Raw genomic sequence first — 10,098 nt, forward strand, 5'->3', positions numbered from 1 at the left:
GGAGCGTAGCAAAGGCAATGGGTCAACTTTCACTCCCACCTTGAATAGGTACTTGTACACGACACAAACCATGGAAACAGAAGTTATGGCTCGGCTTCCAGTTTTAGCAAGATATGAAATACATTGATAAAGTTTAATAAGAATGATTCCTGTTGGGGTTTGATACTTTTTAATACATTTATGCTCTTTTAATTAGGCTGAGAGGCAATTTTACAAAATTATTAAAGACATGGGCTCTGACCTAAGACAGAACTTCATTTAAATTCTGAATTTGTCACCCTCTAATTCAGTGACCTCTCTGGGCTCTCTATAAGCCTCAGTAACTTCAACTACAATATTGAAATGATAGTGTCTTTGTTAGTAATTCGTGGTGAGGATTAAATAAAATCAGGTATGTATCATGTCTAGCACACTCTTTGGTACATGGTAGATGCTTAATAAATGGCAGTTGCTGCTATATTGTTTTTTAATGATAGTTTTAATAGGAGCATTTTAAAATAAAAGGATGCTTATACTGATATGAGTAAACCACACAGATCACCCACACAATTCAAATGATTGGTTACAATATATCAATATATCAAACTAGTTTAATGAAAATATTTTCTTGAGTACTTAATTCTATCAAGAAATAATAATGACAATTAAATAAATGGAAGCCCTTTGCTGGTCTTTGGCAATAGCAAAATATATAGCAAATTGTCCATATTTATGAAGCAACCTGCATATCAACCTGTCATAAAAATGCAAAATATAATGAACTAGGAAGGGATATAGCTATATAATAGAAATGTCCACTTCACTTTTTACACTTCAGCAAATATTACAACTGCTCTTATTTGAAAATACCTTTTATGACATCCTAATTTTTCCATACAAAGAAGAAGTTTATTTCATAGACACACACACACACACACACACACACACACAGCTTATGTGAAACTATCAGAGCACACAAAATACAGAGGAGGCAGTGTGGGGCTAGTACTTTATATTTCAGCTCTAGCTTCACAGGCAGTTATTTTGTAAGTGGATTTCAAAAAATAATTACATTAATCAAAACTCTATTTAGTTTTCTATATCACTATTGATTTCACCTACACTTGTCAAATTTATATTCTGCCTCTTTAATTGCCTACCTCCTACTGCCTCTCACTTTCCCGAGCTGAGTATATATATTTGCATACCACAAATATGCTCACGGTTGTACTTTGAAATAAGATGTCTCTGAAGCCAAATGCAAAGAAACAGAAATTAAGTTTATTTTTCCCTACCTCTGTTCCTCATTAGACCTGCTCCTGAAATTCTTTGATTTATTCTACTTTTTTAAAAAAAATCTACATTTGCTGTATTAGCAAATGATGATTGCATTATATTCAGTTCTTTATAATTTGAGAAATTATCTTATTCTTGGAATAACATTTTAAACCATGAAAATTAAATGGCAAATAAGATTTTTAGAAGCAGCTTAAGAAGCTGACATAAAAGTGATATGTGATGTCAGTAGAGAATGCCTATAATTTAATGGGTGGGGGAAGAATAATAAATGAGGTAATATTATAAAGTATAATATTTGGAGGAACCTAAGTATAGAGTAATCAGTAATTCTTTGCACTAGTATTGCAATTTTGTTGTCAGTCTGAAATTGTTTCAAAATTAAATGTAAAAAAAAATAATGTCAGGTAAAAATTTAAATGATGATTCCTTGTGTTCACTTAAGGTTGTGGCTGTGTGGTATAATTTGGGGGAATATGATGTGATTAGTGAGGCTTACAGGGAAAGCACCCAATACGAGCCAATCAGATACCCCATATCAAGGCTCAGCCATTTTTAAAACATGTTCATCTCTGTTTGGTAAATCCTGGTTAAGGTATAAATAATTTCAAAATCCAGTACTACTCTTACAAGTCACCAACAACAAAATAAAATAAAATATAAAATGCAAAGGAATTCAAGAAAATTTTGCTTCAAATACAATTCCAGTCACTATCAAATATCCTGGCTTATCATTACCAAAATAATATTATCAAAGGAAAGCCACCCAATTTGCAAGCTACACACTGCCAATCTCAACTTGATTAAAGTCATACTTATAATTAATTATTTTTTCTAGTTACTGGACTTTTTAATCTTCTGGGTTGTCTCTAGGAAACCCATCAGGCATCCAGAACCCACAGCTCTGCCATCAGAACTCCGTCCTGGGAACAGAAGCCATCTATCTGCATCTGTAAACATGGCCTCATGTAGTGACGTGCAGGGAAATGAGTGTGCCCTTGCAATGGTTCTCAGTCCTTTCTTTATCTCAACATCATGGCATTTTATGGCTTCCCTCATGAGACAACTCAATTATTCTCACAATTTATCTAGATTTCTGGAAAAATATGTTGGAATGTGGCCTTCCTACCCCATTCCCTCTGACAACAGGTTTATTGAGGAATATATTTTACTTTCATATTTTTATTTCAGAGGAAAAATTTCTCCCCAGACATTTATTTTCCCCATGGTTCTCTAAGAGGGAGACATGAATGAGGAAACCATAAAATAAAATCAGATAAGGTGGGACACCAAGATAATCATGTAGTTTGATTTTGATGTCTGGACCTCTTTTTAAAAGTTAAGGAAAGAACAAGTTCTTGTTCTCTTTGCAGGTAAATCCACGGGAACCTTCTCAGTGCAGTGGTAATACAGAGTATAAAGTAGCCCTCCTTACTCTTACGAGGAAATTTTGCCTCTTCACCTTTCCAAAAGAAATGACGGTAATTGTTCTTTAATTCTCAAACAACCTTATCTTTTGGTAGCTCAATAATGGCAGCATCTGGTATAACTTGGATGCAAGGACTGTTGGCAAGATCACTATAATTTCCAAGATTTCCAGAAATTTTCAATTAAGACTGTTAAAAATAAAAAAATACAGGATATGATTTTCAAAGCTGGAAAATAAATGCCTGATTATATGGAATGGTCCCCTTTTGAGGAAAGAAACTGGGAATAGTTTGGAGCACAATTTGGCATAATGAAGGGAATGTAAGGTTTAGTCCTGCAGTCACTAGTTGTATGACTTCAGGCAAATTACCCTTTCTAGGCCTCAGTTTCCTTATCTGAAAAATGGGGATGATAATAATACTGTACCTACCTCATAGGTTGCTTTGATGATTAAATGAGCCAATACATGTAAAGTACTTGGAAGAGCACTTGCCTCTAGTAGAGTTTGTTCTTATTATCAACACTACAGGAGTTACTAGGAATACATGATTAATTCTGCCTGTAGCCTTTTCAGAAGACTTAGCATTAGAATTTTATTTTTAAGGGCACACCAGTGCAGGAGCATAGGCTTGTTTCTCAAACATCTTGATAACACCAGAAGACATTTGCCGATTTCAAATTGACAACTCATGACAATGTGTAAGTTCTAAGTTTCAACCCAATACTCTTTGCCTCAAGTTGTTCTCCTTCCATTTTAGAGAAATCATTACTTCCTGTGTTAAGCAAATGCCTCGAAATCATCTCAGAGTTCCCCCATGAGTGATCCTAGTTTTGAAGAGACTATTCTCAACCCACCTGTCAATTATGTCAGTGTAAAGGCATCCAGAACATCTGTCCTGAATTTCCCCGGACTGCACCTGGACTTCAAAATGATGGAAGGTGGTGATCTAACTGTGCAGAAAACATTGTGAAACAGGCCACATTCTCAAACTGGTTTGAGAAACTTTTAGAATAAAATGTGTCTGGCTAGGTTTATTCAGTCTTAGTTATTACTCTTTGTGTATACACAAGGATTTCAAACCATCAATAAATGACTGCAAGTGGTTTCTAGTCATATCCAACCAACAAAAAGTCTTCCCTTATGTGTCAAAAGCAAGCAAACCTCAAATTGGTAAGTTTTCTTTTCCTGGAGAGATTCTGTGGAATATGATACCTGAACAATTAGAATGAGAACATAGCGAAGGATGAAGCAACCTTATAGTTCCATAAATTCTAAACATAGAAAAATAAACTGAAAATTCCAAATATTTAAAACCTTACGTTTACATTGAAATTGGAAGAACTCAGAGCAGCCTGCTGTGTTCAGCATAAAAGGCAGCATTCATAAGGGAGGGAAAGGTACAAAGTCATCCAGCCTGGAATGACAGAATGGATATGAAGAAAATTTATTTCCTTGTAGAAATGTTCAAAGCAATGCTACATACTTTTCCTTTCCCATAAACTTATAGCATTTGAAATTATTTTTGTACATTTATAAATTCTCTCAAACATCACTTAAAATGTTTAAAAAGACAAAATTAAAGTGTGGCTTTGGGGAGGTCAATGTAGAAATGCATTAATTGTTTTGTGATGAAGAAAAGGAAGTTTGAGTAAGTGGTGTATAATGTAGTCCTTTGACAAGATAGAAAATGGTCATTTTCAAAGTCCATTTATTTTTTTTCATTAACTTATTTAGGCCCCACTGTGTTGCAGAAATTTTATATACAAGATAGATTTATTTTGGTCTTCAGGGGAAATGTCAGGAAACAGATGATTAAATGAATGGATATGAGGCAGTTTAGGAAATGACAATATAGAAACATCCATCAGATGCTTTGGGACCTTAGAGAGGTCTAACTCAACTCAGATGGGGAAGAAGAGGAGACAGGAAAAGTCCCAGAGAAGGCAATGCTGAGCTCCTACCCATTCCAAAAGATGGATTAACATTGGCAGAAGGAGGTGCTGGGAAGACTCCTCAGGCATGAGAAAAGCTGGAGCAAAGTCCCAGAGCAGTGAATCTGTGACACATTCAGGGAGGAATAAGTATTTCTCCTGAAAATGCCATGTGGGAATACAATATGGAAGGTAGAGAGTGGCAAGGGGTGGGATTGGGAATCTGGAGTGGGGCCAGACCTTTGAATATGTTAAGAAATGTGGACTTTATCCTTCAGGACAATAGGGGATGTGGAAGAACTGCAAGTAGACAATAGGGAGAAAACAAAATCCCTCTGGCTACGATGAGGAAAAGAGTTGGTGGGCAGGACACAGAGATAATAGCAGGAAGGTTCCCATGGAAGCTGTTGTAATAGCCCAGGTTAATTTTTTAATGTTTTATTTTGAAATAATTATAGATTCATAAGAAATAGCAAAATAAAAGAATGAGACCCTATATACTCTTAAATGGTAACCACTTCCTTTAATGGTAACAACTTACAGAACTATAACAACTTACAGAACTATAATGTATTATAAAAACCAGAAACCTCACATTGGCACAATGCTATTAACTAGAATACAGACTTTATTTAGATTTTACCAGCTTTTACATACATATAGGTTTATGAAATTTTGTCACATGTGGAGATTCATATAATGACCACCACGATAAAGTTACAACTTAAGTGAGGTTTGATAAGGACAGGAACAAAGAAAAGATGGAGAAAAGAGGAGAGATTCACTAAATATTTAGGACATAAATGCCAATAGTTAAAAGCATGGATTCTGCAGCCAGAGTTTCCCAGGCTGCATACCAGCTATACCACTGACTAGCTTTGTGGCTGGGGATGCTGTGTAACCTCTCTGTGCCTCAGCTTTCTTGTCTGCAAAATTGAGATAATAGTAGTACTTCCTAAAGATGCAGTGAACAATAAACTGGTTTATAACAAGCATAGAGCAGTAGCTAGCATATGGTAAGTGCTGTGAATGTGTTAGCAATTACTGTTAACTAGAATCTAGATAGAGACTGACAGGACATGGAAGTGAAGAAAAGGTCAAATCTTGGGCTTATGCTACTTAGTAGATGGCACTGGCATTTGCTGACATAGAATGATAGGTTAGTAGGGGAGGGAGGTTAGTAAAATTTGATGTGCCTTTTTCATCCAAGTGATGAAATACAAGAGAGGGTTAAATATTTATAATGGAGATGAGGTTCAGAATAATGTTTGTGCCAAATTTGTATCCCCTACAAAGTCTAGTAGGAAGCCCATCTAGAAAGAAATCTGATTTCTTATGGCAACAGTCTGTAAGAAGGGCTTTGGCTCTAGTCCCCATGGTTTGCTCAGTATATAACATAAGCATGACCACAAACATCAGACTACACCGAATGCAGAATGTAGCTTGGGAAATCCCTGACAGGTATGACTCAGGGAAATGTTCACTTTCGTTGGACTTCAGGTTCCACATTATTGGTGATGTTTGCTGATGTTTCCAGGAGCCTTGATGTCATTCTGTATCTCCTCAGGTATCCCACCTTGAGAGGTAACTTTTCAAAAACTCTCTACAGCTATTGTTGTTATTAATTCAAGGTTGAGCATAAAGTAATCTGCATCCCTGTAATGGCTTCTCTTTCATGTGCAAGTTATGGAGACATGCAATTTTCTCTTTGCCATACGCTATGGTAAGAAATGGCCAATCAAAATGCAGCCCAGGAAGCAATGAGTGGTCTAGGGAGAGGGCACTTGTGCCAAGCTCTTCCAATCCTATTCTGTCTTTTGGGAATTTAATTCACAAAGAGCTAAGAGGAGGATGGATCAGCATCACCTTCAGGAAGGCCTCGGGAAAGAGTATGAGGAACCTAGCCCCTGACTTGGCATTTAGCCCTTTTTTTGTATCTATGAACTACTTCAATATCCTTTTAAAATTATTTATTTATTTTTTATTTTTTTGAAACAGGGTCTACTTCTGTTGTCCAGGCTTGAGTGCAGTGGTAGAATCACAGCTCACTGCAGCCTTGACCTTCCAGGCTCAAGGGATCCTCCTACCACAATCCCCCAAGTAGCTGGGACTACAGTCGTGCACCACCACATCTGGCTAATTAAAAAAAAAAATTTTTTTTTTTGTAGAGACAGGTTCTCACTATGTTGCCTCAGCTCATCTCAAACTCCTGCCTGGGGTCAAGCAATCCTCCTGCCTTGGCCACCCAAAGTGCTGGTATTACATGTGCGAGTCACTGTGCCTGGCCCTGTATCCTTTTAATACTTCTCTTTTCTCCTTTATTTAGCATGCTTTCTGTTCTTTGCAACCAATGAAACTTAAATCTTTTTTTTTTTTTTAATTTTTTTTCCAAAGCATATTTGACATTTCTTCTTTTACTTCTACTTACAATGGGAGGAGCTACATTTTCATAGTACAAACCCAATAATGGTTACATAACAAAAATAAACCAGAAAATTGATTTATATCCGTGAATACAAAAGGTTAAAACTCTGAACATTTCACTAGAAGCATTTTACAAACAAAAATTTCACAGTGGTCCTTAGCTGTATCTCCACAGAGCCATTGGCAGTCTCTCTTCTTCATCTCTTTCTCTAAGCTTGAAAAAGAAATTTATTACACAGTAAGTATGAATTGTCTCTCTGACAGAAATCTTCACCTGAGACTGGTGAAACTTAAATCTTAAGACTATACTTTTTTTTGTAGTGTAAAGTAGTACAAAATTTGGAATATCAATCTGGCAGTATGTGTCAGTATTATAAATGTGCTCCTATTTGGCTTAGCAGTTTTTCTTCTAGCAATTTATATCAGAAAAATACTCAGACGAGTTCAGAGATATACATCCATAGGATGATTATGAATGTAAAATTTGGAAATTGAATGCCAAGAAAATGGTCATTAAATAAATTAGGGTTTAGCAATGGGATTGAATATTATGAAGTCATTAAAAAGGATGATATATACATATTAACTAACTAGAAAGGAATGCCATGAAATAGTAGTAGAAAAGGCAAAGTACAAAACATCTTAGATTCAGATAGCAAGATCCAATTTGCATGATACAGCATGGTGGGTATGCATGCGTGTGTGTATGTGGGTGTGTGTGTAGCCAGAGAAATATGTTTGATAGGAAATATGCCAAATTCTTAAAAAATGGGGATTATCTCTAAGTGATCGGTTTTATTTTTGTCTTTATTGTATATTGTGTATATGACATTCTATATCGTATTATGTTTTAGAAATGAACTTATATTTGTAATCTGATTTTTTTTGAAAAGTAAAATATCTTTTCTTATGCAGAAATCCATGTGCATTTTCTTCCATTGCATGAGCACATTTTGCCCACAGCTGAGATGGAGACTGATGTTTTACAGTGAAATGAGACATTTGCATACATTCATATGTGCCTTGTATTAATGAAGGGCATTGAGCCCAAGGCCTTAAATATGTCAGAATTACAGATATGGCCTGTCTATTAGTTTATTATGGTTGCCAGAACAAACAAACTTGATGACTTAACAGAAATTTATTTCCTCACAGTTCTGGAGGCCATAAGTCCAAAATCAGCATTACTGGGTTGAGCACAAGGTGTTCATAGGGCCACATTCTCCCTGAGGTTCTAGAGGAGAATTCATTTCTCACGTCTCCCAGCTTCTGATGTCTGCCAGTATTCCTTGGATTGTGGCCACATCACTCTAATTTCTGCCTCTGAGTTTACATCACCAACTCCTTTTCTGTCTGTAGTCAAAATCTCCCTCTTCCGCCATCTTACAAGGACACTGTTGATTGTATTAAGGACCCATCAGGATAATCTCCTCATCTCAAGATTCCTTTTTGTTTGTTTTTTTGTTTTTCAGAAAACCACTCAGACTGCCTCCTCTCCCTCTTACTCTCCAGGGAGGAGAGAAGAATGATCATCAAGGGCAGAAGGCAGTTACATCGAAGCAACACTGAAAACTGGCTTCATGCTCAGGAGAGAATGCTGCGCTTTTTCCTCGTGATTTGTGGTGCTCTACATATTCAGAGAAACTTCTCTAGTAACAAACTATAGAAATGATCCCTCAAAGTATAGTCTTCAAGATTCTTAATCACATCTGAAAAGAGCCTTTGTCATGCCAGACCCTTGCTGACATCGATAGGAGTGACACCCTGTTTGACAGGCTGAAGAAGAGACCTAGAGCCGGTGAATGAGATACAGGGTTTATTGAAGGAACTTATGTACAGGGTGACCCAGTGTCAATGGGCTGGATAAAAGAACAGCTACCACTTGTAAAAAACATGCAGTTTAGGCCGGGTGTGGTGGTTCACGCCTGTAATCCCAGCAGTTTGGGAGGCTGAGGCAGGCAGATCCCGAGGTCAGGAGATTGAGACCATCCTGGCTAATACTGTGAAACCCCGTCTCTACTACAAATACAAAAAATTAGCTGAGCGTGGTGGCACATGCCTGTAGTCCCAGCTACTTGGGAGGCTGAGGCAGGAGAATCACTTGAACCTGGGAGGCGGAGGTTGCAGTGAGCCAAGATCGTGCCACTGCACTCCAGCCTGGTGACAGAGTGAGACTCCATCCCCAAAAAAAGAAAAAAAAAAAAAGAAAATGCAGTTTATGTGGCATTTTCACTTAGCACCTTTCTCATATCAGCCTACACCTCACAACCTTCACTTAACCCAAAACAAAGGGTTTTGATCCCCTGTATGGCCCATGTTCCATGGGATGGGCTGGGGATTGAGATGTTCCTCGTAGATAAGGAATGAATCTCCGGGTTGGCCACTTCCGGATTCCTTAGCTTTGGACTCCACACACACATTCTTTTTAGACCACAGGGTCAATCTAAGGGTATCAAGTTAAGTTATTGCTGTCAGGTGTGTTTGCTATACAGAGTCATTCTCAGAATATATGCTTAAATTATTGCTGAAAGGTACATCTGTCATATGCCCATTTTCCATGTAACGTAACATTTACAGGTTTCAGAAATTAGAAACCAATATTTTAGGGAGATTATTTTTAGCCTACTCCTGTATACCATCCTAAAAATAAGAAATCCACACTAAATTTGCCAAGACTATTGATTTGCCTTTGTATCTATTGGAAACACACACTTGAATCCATTGATTAAAACAGCACCACAAAGTAAATTTAATAATACATTTCAAGTTTTGAAATGAAGCATTCATCATTTTACAGTTCTAAGAAGATAAAAGTATGCATTTGTGTCACATTTATGTGACACTTCATAAAAAAGTGTTCAGGAATCTAGAGAGAATAGATAATCCCAGTTCTAGGAGAAAAAAAAAATGGCACAGGCAATTGGGGTAATTAGGGAGATTAATGAAAGAGAGTTTAGGGAAACCAAAAATGGATAGTGTGATAGCAAGGGGGTGGAAATATGCCCCCTAGCTTTGAAAGGGGCAAGGGAAGGGAGAGAA

General features: G+C 37.0%; 1 non-coding gene across 1 annotated transcript; it reads right to left on the bottom strand.

Moving 5' to 3' along the window:
- Positions 1-8,534: 8,534 nt before the first annotated feature.
- LOC112208897 (small nucleolar RNA U3) lies at positions 8,535-8,750 on the bottom strand. The gene has a single exon (XR_002943439.2). It is a non-coding gene; the product is annotated as a small nucleolar RNA U3 (small nucleolar RNA).
- Positions 8,751-10,098: the final 1,348 nt, after the last annotated feature.

The sequence above is a fragment of the Pan troglodytes genome, chromosome 2 (assembly GCF_028858775.2).
Source record: "Pan troglodytes isolate AG18354 chromosome 2, NHGRI_mPanTro3-v2.0_pri, whole genome shotgun sequence".
NCBI lineage: Eukaryota > Metazoa > Chordata > Mammalia > Primates > Hominidae > Pan > Pan troglodytes.